We start from the raw sequence: 17,869 nt of genomic DNA, 5'->3' as shown, positions 1-17,869 counted from the left end.
AATCAAAGATTCGCAAGATTTGAGCCGACATGGTTGTTATCTAGAATTTTGGGAATCAAATAGAAGATAAGAATGATGAGTTGGTGGCATAGAACACTATGTAAATCATTTTTGACAAATACAATTTGATTCTAGACAAAGTTTCTAGATAAGAGCAAAATATGGGATAGATACATTGTATCTTACCTAACCTATTGAAACCCTAAAGTTGGAAAGGGAGAATCGAGCAGGAAAGGTATTCCAGATTTCTATTTAAGGAATCATAAGGTCACGAAGAAAAAAAAAAGTGTGGTGGTCGAGCATGAAGCTATGAAGTGCTAAAGAAGGTGCTAAGGTGGAAGAGAGCACAGATACTCTGCTTCGATAAGTGACCATAGATATGATTGCATTAGTATAATGAGTAAGAAGACTCAAGGTGACAAAGCTTGAGATGACAAGCTTACAAAGTTGAAGTGATTAAAGCTAGGCAAAGGATTGAACTGAAGCGTGATCTGTAATCTGCAAGATATGTTGTAAGTTGTATCAGATCAAAATCCATTATTGTTACTCTCTAGAAATTGTAATAGTTAAAATAAATCCTATGGACTTAGGTTGGTTTAATAGCCATGTTGTAAATCCTTTAACAGGGTGAAATTCCAAGTGAATGTTTCAAAGTCCTTTGAACAAGCCCATTCCTAACAGTATGGTGAAATCCTCTAACAAGGTCGCCATTTAACAATGTGTTGTAGCCTTTAACAGGGCAGAACATCAAAACTGGATAAAATCAATTGCTTAGTTATTTTGTGGGTATCATCCCCACTCCAGTTTTACCTTCTTATTTCGAGAGGGTTTCTGGGTTATCAAATTCTTAGTTTTATGGTGTGATACATGTTTACTTTTCATAGTTGTTTAAATGTTCAAATTGCATGCATGATAGTTTCAGTTATGTGCTATTAAGGATTTGGAGAAAAAGTGGCATTGGACCTTGGATAACTGATTCACCCCCCCCCCCCCCCCCCCCCCCCCCTCCTCAATTATTCTAAAGAATTATAACATTTTATATAGAAGATGAACAATTATTTATATTATGCTCATAAGAATAAAAATATAAATGTATAACCAAGTGTTTTTGAAACTCATGTTAGAGGGGGAGATTGTTAATATCCGATTGGGTTTGACAAGTGAGTGTCTATACACTTAAATAATTTAATTAGTTCATTCGGAACAAGTAACATATGTCAAGCGCAAAATATAAGTTAGAGCATGTTGAGTAAATAGTGAGTGCCAAGTCGCTCGTATGCCGAGTCACTCAAGTGCTGAGCAGATAGTATGTGTTGAGTGTTTTAGGAGCCAAGTAAGTAGTGCATGCAAAGTCATTCAGATGCTAAGTGATAGCATTGACGTCATAGTATATGTCAAGCACTAGGAACTTTAGATGTTGAGTAACAATGTTTTGTCATAGTTGTTTGTAATGGCATAAACTACTATGTAAACCATTTTTTGGCTAACTTAAGGATTGAATTATGATATTTTGGTTATAATGAGAAATCTTAATTGAGAATCCCTATGTATTAGATGCACCCAATTAGATAAAGGGAATTTTTGAGTGGTAATATGGATGAATCATAGTTGTTGATTCATACTAACCCTAAGTCACCTAGATCTTCTTAAGAAGGATAAAACCATAATTTATTATTAGAAAAAAGGGAATGAATGAATGAAAAAGGAGAGTTTTTGCATGTCAAAACTAGGACATTCATGGTGATCAAGCCATTATGATCTAAATTGAATTATAGAATCAGTTAAAGGAGAATAGCGGAAGGACATCTGATAAAAAAGGATCAAATACATAGCAAAATAAAGGTGACCTTTCATCAAGCATTAGAGTTCTAATCACAAGATAATTTTTGAGACATTCTAAAAGGTGAATCAGTTAAATTTCTTAATAGAGTAGTCCTAACAAGTTGTATTGAAATCCTCTAACAAAGTGCTTACTTAATTGTGAGTTTGAAATCCTTTAACTAGGCATGCTTCTAATAGGGTGTTGAAGTCCTTTAATAGGGTGAGACCTAATAATCTTTGTAAGCGTTTAACATGGTAGACCTTTTATAGGGTAGATCATGTTTCATGATCAAACATTATAACCTTAATTGGATACACTTTATTACTGCAATAGTGAAGACTTGTGGGTGTCATCCCCACCACAATTTTACCTTTTCATTGGAGAGTTTTTGGGTAATCCTATCGTTTGTCATATATGTGTCAATTCTTACTTGTTTACATACTATAGATGTATATGCTTTACATGGTATTTCAGTTTACTTATTGAATAAATGAGATGGATGTATGGTGAATATTTTTATGGGTCAAAGTTTAAAGTTTGATTCACACACAAACCCCCCCCCCCCCAAGAGTTTATCTTTCCTATTGTAATTCTAACATTTCCTAGATTGGAGACTACCTTTGGAACACTAATGTTATTCCTACCCTATCTAGGAGTGTAAGCACTAGTAGAGATTATGCTAGCAATAGTTGATCAAGACCTAAACAAGATAGAAAGATTGAAGAAGGAATTTCCCTACTTGTGAGAAGAGAACCAGATGGTAAGAAAATATTTAAATTCTAGACTTGTGATGAATTTGGGCAGTATGATTCTAAATGTTCTAAAAGAGTGAAGAAGTACAAAAGTAATTTCAATTCTATAAAGCCTAGAGAATGTTTTTATGAAAATGATGATGATGAGCTAGATGAAAGAGTCCAGAGAGAAAGTGATGATGAATAAGGATTTGTGTTGGTGTAAATAATTATTTACTATTTACACTTTACTTAAGTTTACTTAACTTAATGCATATTCATATTAGTTGTCATGTAGACACCTAGTAGTTTACCTATTCATATATGAGTTGTCATGTTGACAACATAGTAGTTTACAATCCAATTGAGCACATGTTGTCAACTATATCTCTTTACAAGATACAACTTTGTATTCTTATCCTCTCATTGTTGCACGTACATTCATGCACAATGGAGGATAATCCACTCTTTGTGGACATGTGCTTAGTTGTTATTCTTATCTCTTGTATGACTCCTAGACATATCAGTTGCCTTTATATACAAGGCACTTCTATGATGTATTCATCCAATTATCTAATTAATCCATTCACATTTGATAATATCTTGTCTCTCTTGTGCTATCTCTTGAGCTTCTAGATTTTGAAATTTCATTCTTGTCTTAGGAAAATTATTACATGGTATTAGAGATATATCAAATTCTTACATGGTATTGGAGCTATACAAAATTCTTACATGGTATCAAAGCCATAGGAGTTTCATTGGATAGCCATTGGAGAGATTTTTTTTGCAAGTCAAAGATTGGAGCTTGCTTGTGCAAATTAGATGTTGGCATCACTTTAAGAAGGTAAAAAAAACCCCCAAATAGACTTTTGTTTCATCAAAATCAGACATCTGAGGATAAATCTAGAGTCGTTTGATTTTTGGAGGTATGATGACACTGATTTAGGAAAAATAATTATAGGAGTGATTTTCAAACAGTGATATCTCCCTCATATGGACTCCCTTTTCCAAGAATTTCTTTTTTCTTTGGGGTAAAATTTTGGGATTTAAGCATTGGTGCATGTTGTTTGTGATCTTTTTTCCTGAAGATTTTTGTGAATAGAAAATCCTAATTTTTACAACTTCAGAGGCTTCATTCGAGCTCCTATGGATACATATTTAGGTGTTATATTTTTTTTCTACTTTCCAATGGTATTATCAGTTTGGAGTAATTTTGAGTGGTCATAGTACTTTCATCATTTGGTCATTTTTGGCCTATTTTGGCACTTGCAATTGATAAGATCCTTAAGAGGTATTGTGTCTTATCTTCTTGAGTCATATATAGCTTCATATTTTTTGTTGTAAGAATAAAAAATAGAAGTCCACTTTTGTCTATTTTGACAAGTGGTCAATTATGCATACACTAAATATAAAGTGTTGAATCATCTTTTTTAGGGTGATGATTCTTTGATTGAGTGAAAAGGGTGGTGGGGTGTCTTGTGTTCTTCTGTATCTTTGATATTCTGCTCTTTATTTTAAATTATGGGTTTTTTTTTTCTAAATTAACACCACATAATTATGCTACTTGGAAAGAAAAGATAAAGGAACCATTAATTGAAAAAGGTTTACTATGTTATGTAACTAGCACGTTGTAAAGAAACTTGATGAGTCTTGTAAAGAAGACTAGGAATCCAAACAAGAGATGGCCTTAGGAACCTTGCTAAAGAATATCTTAGAACCTATCAAATATCACATCAAAAACATTACCAATCCAATCAAATTTTGGGATAAACTTAAAACATTGTATGGGATAGTAGATTAAGATATGGCCTACACCATTGAGGACAGTCTTCTCAAATTGGATCCTTAGAATTTTGACCCGATAAAATATTATCTTACCCAAGTAGACATGTATAGGGAACAACTTAAGGATTGTGGTGAACACATCAAGGATGAAAAGTTGGTCAAACATGTGATGACTTATCTCCTCCTAAATATGCAACTTTTGTTTCAAGTTATAATACTCACAAGTTAACAATAGGAAGTACCTTTATTAAGCCATTATTTGAGTCATTTTCAGAAATGTTGGTCTTAGAACATGAAAAGTTAGTGAGTATGGGAATTCTCCAATCTTCCAAGTCCAAAGCCTTGGTGGATAATAAGAGAAATCAAGAGAATCAAGGTGGTAAAAGTTCCAACAAGAAGCAAAAGAAATGGAAGGCTAAGCCACAAGATGACACACAACAATCTACCTCCACACATCAATCTACCTCATCATATCAATCTTCCTCCACATAACAATCTTCCTCACAAATAAGGCAAGTCTTTTTCCAACAATAACAAGGAGTTTCTTACTTGTGCATATTGCAAAAAGAATGGACATGAAGAACATCATTGTTACAAGAAGGAAATTGATGAACTCAAGAATCTTCTCAAGAATAATCAAATTAGTCTACCTTAAAGAATGACTACTTCACTCTCTTCTTCAAATTCAAATTTTGATAAAGGAAAGGATCACATGGGTAGAGGTCAATCCTTAGTAGCTACTTCAAGTCAAGATTCAAGGATATGGATTCTAGATTTAGGGGCTTCTCATCATATGGCATCTTCATAGTCTATGTTTTCAATATTTGATCCTTTTCACACTCCACCTATTTTGATGGGCAATCATACTTACATGAATGTGATTGGGAAATATATTATTGATAAAGAGGGAGGGATACTTCAAAGATGTGTTGTATGTACCTTTCCTAAGTTATAATCTTCTTTCCATCTATCAACTCAGTCATGGAGATAGAAGAAGGATAGTGGAATTCACACCTAATTTAGTTTTTATCAAAGACTTGGAGACTAGAAAAATCATTGCTACACAGGTGGTTGATCATGCATCTTCACTATACTACTTTTCAAAATTTGGTCATGACAATGATAGTGATTTTTCAAAATATTTTGAGGAGAACTTTGGCTATTTGAACTTGGGTGTTCTCATATGTGATCAAGTTCTTGAGCCATCCATTGCTTCTCCTCCTATTGATATTCCATCTATTGTTTCTCTTGATGATGCTTGTATTTACACAATCATGGATTCACATGATTTAGTGCAACCGGATATTTATTGTCCTCCAAACTTAATTCCATGGGATGACTACCTGACAGAAATTTAAAATTTATTTATGAAGTCCTACATTGCAAATTTGGGAGACACTATTCATGACATTCATCTTCTCTTTGGTGAAGATGTTTTTTTTTCCAGTTGTTATGAGGGAACACTCTAACCATAATATTCATTCTCTACTTGATCAATCTTTATAGGTTGATATGATGGTAGATCCTTTGAAATAATAGTTGGAAGAGGTCACTTTCCCTTTAGAGGAGACACTTGAGTCTTTGAAACATGTTCTATATTCATCCTTGGTTGATCCTAATTTGTCTTTTTCAATAGAGTAACATAGTAGACATGATTTGGAGGAGGCAACTTTCAATATTGACATGGTGACACTTGAGTAGGTTTTAGAGATTCCATACATTTTGAGGTTTCTTCCTACTAATGGGATAGGCTTCATTGATACACCTTTGGTTCTATTTCTTCCTAAGGGGAGGAATGTTGTTCTACACTCATGGAGTAGTTTCTACATCAGTCCTAGAGCATCTTCTATTGGTGTACATTCTACCTTGAGGGAAGGCTACTTGGTCTATCTTCCTCTTCTTCTTTCTTATCGGGGGTATATTTTCCTCACATGAGGTCTTCTTCTCTCTCATTTTCTTTCTTGGCACTTATCTCTCTTTTTGGAGGGAGGTTTTCCCGTGTGGTTTTTCCTCTTTCTCCTCTCTATGAGAGATTGCATTGCATATCCTTTGCACTTGCAATTTGTACATGGGTACCTAACATGGCCTAGTAGTTGGGACCCATATTACATTATTATCTAGCTTTTGTGAGCTTAAGCACATTTCCCTAAGTTTCACTTTTTGGGGGGTGTTGGTGTAAATAAGTATTTACTATTTAAACTTTACTTAAGTTTACTTAGGTTAATGTATATTCATATTAGTGTTCATATAGACACCTAGGAGTTTGCATATTCATATGAGTTTTCATGTTGACAACACAATAGTTTACACTCCAATTGAGCACATGTTGTCTACTACATCTCTTTATGAGTTACACCTTTGTATTCTTATCCTCTCATTATTACATCTACATTCATGCACATTGAAGGATAATCCACTCTTGGTAGACATGTGCTTAGTTTTTATTCTTATCTCTTGTATGGCTCCTAGACATATCAATTTCCTTTATATACAAGACACTTCTATGATGTATTCATCCAATTATCTGATTAATCCATTCTCATTTGATCATATCTTGTCTCTCTTGTACTATCTCTTGAGCTTCTAGATCTTGGAATTTTATTCTTACCTTAGGAAAATTATTACATGGTATCGGAGCTATACCAAATTCTTACATGGTATCATAGCTATATGAAATTCATACAATTTGTTTCTATAAAAGAAGAAAATCTCAAAAAGGAAGATACAAGAGAAATATTTACAGTGTCACAAGTCTAGAAGAAAGATGATTGGATCATAGACAATGATTATTCACATCATGTTATTGGTGATATGAATAATTTTGTTGAGTTCAACAATTATGATGGAGGAATTGTTACAATTGGGAATAATGTGACTTGTCATATTAAGGGAATAAGATCTATTACTCTTGATGGTAAAACTAGCACAGGTGATGTTTATTTTTTTGATGGACCAAAACATAATATTTTAAGTGTTGGACAATTGGTTGATAAGGGATATCATTTATAGTTCACAGAGAAGATAATGTATCATCAAGTATAGGAATTGTAAGATAATCAGTATTGACACAAGATCCAAAGGCAAATTTTTTCAGCTCAATCCTACAAGATGATATGCTTGGTTGCTAAAGTTGGTAATAGATGATTGTGGTAAAAAAGGTTTCATCATATCATTTTTGTTAATATTGTAAAAGTAATAAGTATATTTTTTGTTAGGTATTTTCCTAAAATTGTAAAACCTACTAAAATTTTATGCAAGGAATGGGTTATAGCTAAGCAAAAGAAAAGCTCTTTTTCTAGGAAGAAGTTCACTACAAAAATGACATTAGAAATTGTTCACACATATTTAAGTGGTCCTATAAAGATAAGAGAATTCTAGGCTGGAAGTTTTTTTACGATTCTTGTTGATGATTTTAATAGGATGATGTGGGTAACATTTCTTAGAAAAAAGCATGAAGCATTTCAGAAGTTTAAGATGTTTAATAACATAGTTGAAAATGAATATAGATTAAAGATTAAGTGTTTAAGATCTGATAGAGGTGTACAGTTTACCTTGAATGATATCAACAAATTTTGTGAAGTCAATGGTTTTAAGAGACAACTTTCACCCCCTAAAATGTCTGAATAGAATGGTATAGATGAGAGAAGAAATAGGTCTGTAACATAAGTGAAAAGAGATATGATTAGTGAATCATTTCAAAAAAATTGGAAGAAATTTTTTTTGAAATTAAGAAGCAACCAAAATGAGGGCTGATCCACAATAGTATAAAAAAATAATTGAAGATCAGTTGAAAGTCATCACCATTAGTTTACCCAACCCACCTTCTAAATATCAAAAAGCTACCCATAAGAAAAATAGTAAAGTAAGTACTACTATAAACCACAAAAGTATTAAAATTATAAATAACCTTGGCCATAGGATACACATTCTCCATTAAACTAGTCGAGCTTCAAAAAAAAAAAAAAATTCCAAAGGCCAAGCAAGTAATTAACTACCATAAGAAAAAAAAGAAAGAATATGAATCATACCAATAGGAGGTAACCAATCACTAGTTCCTCAAGTTCTCCAAGAGTAAGAAAATCCAATCATTGGCCACGAAGCCATATAAGGAGTTAGTAATCACCACCTCCTTGTCCTTAGTTTCACCATCCTTGTTAGTTTCCATGAGATAGAGGGTAGTGGTCATGGGGTCCATAACCCACACTTAGAAATTGGCCACCTTGCCCAACTTATCCTCTAGGTCCGTGTTCTATTTTATCAAGTGGGAAATAGACTCTCCAACTTCTCCACCTCTAGATTTCCCTTAACTTTTTCATATGTTCCCATAATGGCATCATTTCTTTGAGTGTAATACCCCCAACTCATTATTTTGGTCCCCATCTCCCCTAGTGACCTCCTCCTAGGTATGGCAGCCCAAGTTACCCATTCTAATCAGAAAAGTGATTGTTCCCTCCTCCTCAACATTCTCATCTTGTCTAGAATTTGGAGTTTTTGTGTAAGTTTTGAATGTGTATTAAACCTTGGAATGCAAGGACTATCCTAACCCTCTTCCATAACATCCTCATTCTTATCCTCATTGTTAGTTTATTCCTCTTCTTGCTCCCCATAATTCCTTCTAGTTGCCATGCATTTAGGTTTGGGGCTAGACTTCTTTCCAGAGTTCTCTGGTTTTTACATGCCAAGAGTAGTCAGGGTTTTTTTTGTCCCTTATCCTTTTGCTTGATTAATTAATTCCCTTTCTAGAGGTGACACCAGTATTCTCAATGTTCAGAATTTCAATTTTTTCCTTCTTGATTTTCCCAGCCAAGATAGTGGGGTAAATTATGGGTTTGGAGAGGGAAGAAGAACTATGGTTAGAAATTTTCAAAGGCAAAGCGTTCAACCAAAGGATTTGAGAGTGGAGACCTTTGTAAACTTTAAAGAGATTGAAGATCAAAGCTTGATGATAAACAAAGTAATTTTTTGTTTCATCATGTTTCCTCCTAATGTTCCACATGTATTGCTCTATGGAATGTGAAAGGAGAAAATGTAAGAAAATACAATCCTTGTTATAAAAATGGTTAAGTATAGGAAACTGGTAATAGTAATAGACCTTGACTCTATTCTCCATGGTAACATATTTGTTATCATTTGTTCACCCGCCAAGATTCAAATTTCAAATGTTTGGCCCGTCCAATGGCTAATTCCCAAAGTTAATATTATTTTAATACCTAAGCCTTATAACATGGTTTCTACAACCTATAGGTTCTCCATTGTTAGATCTGCAAAGATCGATGGTTGGCGCTATCTCGCCATCGAAAGCTGAATGAGATTTATGTTCGTGACATGGCACCCGTAGGACACGTGTCCGATGGGTCCAACTTACCAGGCAGAAATGTTTCGACAGGTCAAAAAAGTTCCACGGCACCATGGGCTCTATGTCGCTATCATGTGTTGGTCAAAAAATCTTCATAGCAACATAGCGCCTGACGAAAATGTCTTACGGTGGGCAGGTTGTGTCACCGATGGAAATGTTCACGACGAGCGGTCGGTTTCGCAGGCCGAGAAGTTAGAAATACTGGTGGGGTGCCATGTTGCCATCAAAAAACTCACAATTTTTTGTTAACAACATAGCACCTGGAGGACACGTGTCCTCATGGGTCTAGCGATGTCAGTGAAGATCCGTTAGACAGTTGGTACATGGCCAGTTCCTATTCATTGATGCACTGAGGGGAACAATCTATCTTGCTCACTATCAAATTGATTGAGATCAATGATAGGTGCCATCTCGCTATGGTGAAGCTATGCGGTCTTTACCATAGTGACATAACACCCATCTACCACATGGATCGACAAGGCCAGGTCTCACCAAAGTACGCCAAGTGTCATTCGAGTGTGGTGCAGTTGCTGAGGTGGTGCCAGATATGATGGGCTTGGGGTAAGGATAGCATAGTGATACGATGAGTCTTCATGATTATCCGATTTTAAGGCCGATCAATGGTTGGGGCTATCTCACCATCGAAAGCTGCACGACGGATACCATCGCGACATAGCGCCTTGCTAACATGTGTCTCGATGGCTCGGCCAAGATTGGCGGTTAGTGGCTGACATTTAGTGTGATCGTTACAGTTAATAATAACAGTTTGAAGGGTGGCGTAGTTAGTTCAATAAAAGGAGGTCAACCACAAAAGACTTCCCAAGTGGCAAAATGAAAAGAAGCAATTGACCTGTGTGGCCTAGTTGGTTTGTGAAATTAGGTTGACTTTTTGCCCCCGTTGATTCATGAACCTAAAAAGTGAAGATGATCAATTTTGTTGTGCGATCTGGTCTTCATGATCAATCTCGACCTACCAGAAATGAATGCAAAATATAGGGAGACGCTCCACCATCTCAGTCAATCCATCTACCCAGTCAAAACATCGATGGCGTCATTTTCAGTCCTCTCGAGACACCTTTTGCAACAAAGATCAGATTTTTCTTAGATTCCCATGATTGTCCTCCGCAGGACTTAATGGCAGGTAGCTACAGGGTCATTTCAGCAGCAAAAAATCTCAGTTATGCCTGAACTATAAAGGTAGATTTTGTAGTTTTTGTAAAAAAAAAAAAAGGGGACTCCTTTCTGATTTCTCTGCTACTGTTCATAGGTCTGCAGTGTAAAATTCCCTTTGTCTTTGAGCTGTATAACATTATGTATCATCTCCTTCAGCCATCAATGTGTATGTGCATCCGTCTTGCCTCTCATTGGTGTATTTTTGAGATCTGTGGCTCGCATACTATGTCTATTTTTGGCCTATTGGATAATATATAAGTGAAATCCTTTTCCTTGTGTTATTCAGTTTGGTTTCTTGATCTATATGTGGTTATTGATTGACATAAGTCTGGGTGTGTATGTCTTTTGAATGTTATCTTGGTTTTGTAGTGCATATATGGGCAGAAATGAAGTCTGAACACTCTATTTTAGTGCATCACCTCCTTAGATTAGACTAGGTAGATTTGCTTTTGTGCTTTCCTTCTCCCTTTTCCTCTCTAAGAGTAGATAGGTGCGCCCTAATAGTAAGAGGAAGCCAACCTTCTCCAAAGACTCAACCTCATAGTTGAAGTCGTACTACTTGGAGGTTGTTTCCATGTTTCACTAGGTTGTCCTCGCGCATAGGCCTTGGACAAGGGTGCAAACCTAAGTGACAACAATATCCCATTATGACATAGAAGACCATATCCCATGGTTCAAGAAGCTTTTCCCATGAAAACCCACTACAAAGATGGATTAGGGCTTAGTGAAAGTGAAATAAATTGTTGAGGCTCATCTCATCCACTACTATAGCCTACTTCTTCCATGATTTTCCTTCCATCAATAGGCCACTCATTTTAGCTATTAGATCTTCAATGACTTCAAAAGAGATCCCATCAACCATAACCCAATGCTTCTTCCATGAGTCCATGAGCTACTAGGAAACCTTCTCATCATGGTAGTTGATGCATTACATGAAAGGGATAAATCCACCTTCCTTCAAATGTGACCAAGAAGCTTTGTTTTCCCTAAAAATATTGGTTCAAGAAGCTTTTCCCATGCAAACTCACTACAAAGATGGATTGGGGCTTAGTCAAAGTGAAAGAAATTGTTGAGGCTCATCTCATCTGATACTATAGCCTACTTCCTTCATGATTTTCCTTCCATCGATAGGCCATTCGTTTTAGTTATCAAATCTTAAATGACTTCAAAAGAGATCCCATCAACTATAACCCAGTGCTTCTTCCATGAGTCCACAAACTACTAGGTAACCTTCTCATCATGGTGCTTGATGAATTATATAAAAGGGATAAATCCACTTTCCTTCAAATGTGACCAAGAAGCTTTGTCTTCTCTAAACTTTTTCTCAATTCTCGGTAGTTCAATTCTGAAATTTTCTCCCTCCACCACTTATTCTTCATCGAGGTCCACAATGAAATGTTCTTCCACTTCCTTAAGCTCAACTACCATACACTCCACTCACTTCCACAAGGTGTTTAGAAAAAACCAAAGTTGAATCCTCACATGCCAAGAAATAAAATTTGAAGTTATGAAAATGCCAACCGAATAAAGGTCAGATAGGTTCCATGGGTTTTGAGTTAGGATAATAACTACTCTTAAATTTCTAGCTCATAATATTTATGTTATTTTATTTTGAAGCCTAGTCTTGAGATTTTGAAATCCCTCTTAGGTGATGCAAAAAATGGTCCCAAATATTGCATTGAATGTGGGCTTTTCATTTCCAATCACATTAATTATGATCAACTTTTTGCTAAAGGTAGCACCACATTTGTTTATAGATTAGGGATCTTCCAAAATTAATGCCATTGTGATGCAACCCACTAAACATACTAAATAACTAGTGGTCATGCTAATAACCATCACTATGCCTATCATGATCAGACTATCCTTGTCTTACATCAACAAATTGCACTTCATCATTAAAAGGAATCTTTTTGAATGAGAAATTTGATTACCAATGGGAGATATTTCTTACTCCACCACACTTGTGCATTGATGACTTTGTGTCTATATCTAACTAGGCTGTCAATCACTTGATTTCCTTCCCTATAGACATGTTGTATCTTAAAATCATTAAGATCATTGAGGATACACTAGGCATCTCTGATAATCGATGTAGTATTTCATCTCATCATAATATCCCCCTTGGAAACTTTAATGACTAATAGAGAATCTCCCTCCACAAGAAATTTTTGAATTCCCATGCTACTAGATAAATCCACTCCCCACAAGAGCGCTAGTCCTTCCACATCATTTCTCCAAAAACTTCCAGATTTTCTAGAATATAACCACTCCTGGAGGGGTACTAGTATCTCTAAAGATATGTTTTTCTATTCTTTCCATTTGTTCTAGTAGATATAAGGGGGAATGAGCTTCCATATCATTTTTATGAGGTACTAATATAAAAGGGCATTGTCATCCAAGGATAAATTAGGAAACATCACAATTGAAGACCCTTCATATTCTTAGTTGCTTAAATATAGTCTGCCAAACTTGAATAGAATAGGGGCAGTCGATAAAAAGGTGAGTGAAAAATTCTTTTTCATTGAAACACAACACACAACTATTGTACATTTGAAAACCATGCCTCTTAAGATTTTCAATGGTGAGGATTCTATCATGCATAATCAACCACTAGAAGAAATTAATTTTTGGAAGAAAGCGGGAATGCCAAGTTCATTCTTCCACTTTGAAACTTTGGCCTCTCCAATTATAGTAGTGTATGCCAAATTCCCACTAAATTCCCCACTTGAATTTTTATCCCATATTATTTCATCCATCTTAGGAAAGGAGTGGATATGAATCTCATTCAAGAGAGCATGAAAGCCCTCATATAAGACATTTTCCTTCCTAGTGAGGTTATCCATTTTGAAGATCTTCCACTCTTTGTGAAGGATGTGGTTCTTCACCTTTTCACCCATCTCGATCTTCCCACTCTCATTTAAGGTAGTAAGCTTTGTTTCTATTTAAGGAGTTTCTCCAATCCATTTGTCCTTCTAAAATTTTATTCGGTTACCATCTTCAATGCTCCATCTAATCTCCCTCCTTAAGTATTTTCTTATCTTGATGATATTATTCAATATGCTTGAGCCAACAGAAAGACCTTCCCCAAAGAGAGCCTATGTGAAAGGTCTAGAGTCCAAGTACTTAGCTCTCACAATTCAACACCAAGTGACTGAGTCTTGAGCCAACCTCCAACCAACCTTAATCATAAAGGTTTTGTTTGAATACCCATTTTTTCTCAGACTTAGACCCCCTTTGGATTTTGGATTACACACCTTGTCCCAACTAACTAGGCTTAATTATTTTTTATCCTCCAATTGTGTCCATAAGAAATTTCGCTGAATTTTCTCAATAATATCTACAAACATGCTAGAAATATTAAACAAAGATTAAAAAAACACATGAATTCCTTTTAAAGAGGCTAATAATAATTGAAGTTTTCCAGCATCATGTCATACATTGTGACAACATAAGTACGGTGAGTATGGCTAAGAATCATGTGTTACATTCTAAAACAAAGCACATATCTATTAAGTATCATGTTATGAGAGAGAAGGCTTCAGAGAAAGAGATAAAACTAGAGTATGTTAATACAAAGGAGGAGATAGAAATAATATTTACAAAGTCTTTACCAAAGGACACCTTTGAGTATTTGAAAGGTACAAATGTGGTTATGCTCCTCCTTAATTTAGAGTAGATGGTGCAGAGATTGCATCAGTCCAGTGGTACAACTCACTATTGTTTATTTGAATTGGATGTTTATGTTTTCTCTACAAACCTAGAGTATATGTGTTTGAGTTGAATCATGAAAGACTTGTAGTAGTTAGTATTTCATTAGTATATTTGAAATCTTGAGTGGTGAAGATATTTTTGCAATAAATTGATATAATGATGCCTTTGTTATTGATGTCAATGGGGAAGATTTGTACATAAAAAATATTCAATAGAGATAGTCTTAATGTCACTAGTGGAAGTATATCAATGGGGGAGAGATATTTCTATGAGAGATTAATTTGATCTATGAAGATGATTTGAAAAGAGGATGACTACAATAGTGGAGCTAAGTACAACAGTGGCAGTAGTTATAGTAGACTGGTATATTTAGCATTCTTTGAACTTAGATTTTTTTGTCATCTATATTTCCATCAATACTAAGGAAGGATATTGTTAGCATAAATTATGATAATTTTCCTATGTGGGAGTTGTTGTCACTTAGGTTTGCACCCTTGTCCAAGGCCTATGCGCGAGGACAACCTAGTGAAACATGGAAACAACCTCCAAGCTGTGGGACTTGAACTACGAGGTTGAGTCTCTGGAGAAGGCCGACTTCCTCTTACTGTCAGGGTGCACCTATCTATTCTCAGAAGAAAAGGGAGAAAGAGAACAATAAAGCAAATCTACCTAGTCTAATCTAAGGCGGTGATACACCAAAATAGAGTGTTCAGACTCATTTCTGCCCATATATGCGCTACAGAACTAGAGTAACATCCAAAAGTCATACACATCCAAACTTATATCGATCAATAATCACATACAGATCAGGAAACTAACTAAATGACACCAGGGAAAGGAGATCTCACTTGTATGTTATTCAATAGGCCAAAGATAGATACGGCATATGGACTACTGATCTCAATAATGCATCAATGAGAGGCAAAACAATGCATATGCACATTGATGGCTAAAAGAGATGATACAGGATGTTATCTAACTCAGAGACAAAGGGGTTTTTATACTACAAATCCGCGAGCAGTAGTAGAGAAAATCAGGAAGAGTCGACCCTGGGAACAAATCACAAAATTGCCTTTATAGATCAGGCATAACTTGAAGATTTCTGCGTTACATTTTCTTCCTACCTACTGGCATCGAACCCCAAAATATCCAATCAAAGATCACACTCGAGCATGATTCTGAAGTACCAAATCAGATATTCGACTGAAAGAACTCCTCGAGTAGACAGAGCGGCACCAATGAATGATACTGACATAGTAGATGGATCGACTGGGACGGTGGAGTGTTTCCCTATGCCTGGCATTCATTCCTGGTAGGTCAAAAATGATCGCGAAGATCAAATTGCAAGATAACATCGATCATCTTCATTTTTTGATTCATGAATCAGCCTAGTCAAAAGGTCAACCAGGCTCCTTACGCGTCAACTAGGCCACGCGGGCCAACTATATTTCTTTATTTTGCCACCTGAGGAAGTCCTCTCATGGTTGACCTTCCGTCATCGAACTACTGTGCCACCCTTCAGACGGTTATCACTAATTGTGACGGTTATATTATCTGCCAGCCGACCATCAATCTTGATCGGGCCAATAGGACACGTGTCATCCAGGCGCATTGTCACTAACACTATCTCCTGAGCAGTTCTTCATAGCGCAATGGCGCCCACCACAGATCTGTCTCCATCTGACGACCAGAATCGCCTCGTACTGCCCTGCGCTGTTCCTATTCCGAGCCCATCACATTTGGCGCCACCTTGGCAACCGATCTTTGTTCGAATGACATATGGTAACAGCTCAGCGATCCATTCTGGCGAGACTTGACCCCACCGACATGTGGCAACAGGGCGCCATGTCGTTATACTAAAAATCTTGCAGCTTCGCCATGGTGAGATGGCACCTGGCGCCGATCCATTTCCAATCTGACGGTCACAAAAACTTGACCTCCCGCGACCCACCTTCTTTATTAAATTGTCGAGCCCGCTGGCACGTGGCATCAACTTATTGGTCTATCGGTCACCCTGAATCTGATCGCATCCGATAGAATGGAATGCGGTCCTGCTAGGACATGTGGCGCAAGGGGGCCAAGTCGCTGATGTTATCTACCGAGTTGTTCTCGATAGCGAGACAATGCCAATCGTAGATCTCTACGGATCTGACGATCGTGAAGAATCGCCATTTCTCCCGAAATACTGGGCCTGTTGAACGTGTGTCATCATTTGATTCATTCTCCTTACACCAATTGGTAAGACCTGACTCCCACCGACATGTGGCAGATGGTCGCTATGTCGCCATGTTAAAACTCGTGCATCTCTGCCATAGTGAGATGGCGCTATCCATTGATCTGAATCGATCTGACGGTGTGCAAGGAAGATCATTTCCCTCAGCGTATTGATGAATAAGAACTGGCCACGTATCAATGGGCTGACTAGTCCTCGCTGACATCCCCGAACCCATGAGGATGCGTGTCCTTCAAGCACAATGTCGTTAACATAAGACTTGCGCAGCTCTTCTATAGTGTGATGGCACCTGCCGTCGATCGGCCCTGATCTGATGGTGAAGATCTTACCTTTCCATGTACTGGTGACTCTGATTGAATTCTGACTTGGAGGACGTGGTCGCTCTTTATTGGCCCAATGAAACACCTCCCTGGTCTGACAAAGCACCAACTCGGAGGGTCCATATTGCCTTGACCCCACTGATGAATATGTGGCTACATCTAATTCGCCACCATGGCGTTGGGCTCCTGACTGCTGATGCGAAGTACTTTTTGGGACCCAACGTGCTTGGTCGCTTCTCGCCACGATGGATTTTTCGATTGGGCGCTATGTCACCATCGAAAAATGCATTGGTTTTTCGTTGGTGCCATAGCATCTCGCCGTGTTTTGAAACTTCTAGGCCGTGAAACTATCTGCCCGCCGCCACGAAACCTCTGTCCTGCCATACTCTGTGACCTATGACCAGACTTTGAATGACACCTGGCGATCCCTGGTGAGACTTGGCCCATGTTGATCCACATGGCGGATGGTCTCCATGTCGCTATGATAAAATTCGCACATCTTCACCATAGCGAGATGGCGCCATCCGTTGATGCAATCCAATCCAACGATGGAGAGGACCATCGCACTTCGTACTTCTGCCTGCCATGTCGACACACCTGGCATCACCCTGCAACACGACCCCACCTGACACATGGCATCAGGGTGCAATCTCGCTGTCATAACCCTCACGCATTTTTGCCATAGCGTGATGGCGCTTACCATCGATCCAAGCCAATCCGACGGTGGAGATCATA

The sequence above is a fragment of the Cupressus sempervirens genome, chromosome 8 (genome assembly GCF_028749045.1).
Source record: "Cupressus sempervirens isolate cs-2001-9-10 chromosome 8, ASM2874904v1, whole genome shotgun sequence".
Taxonomy (NCBI): domain Eukaryota; kingdom Viridiplantae; phylum Streptophyta; class Pinopsida; order Cupressales; family Cupressaceae; genus Cupressus; species Cupressus sempervirens.
Note: the sequence above shows the minus strand (reverse complement) of the source record.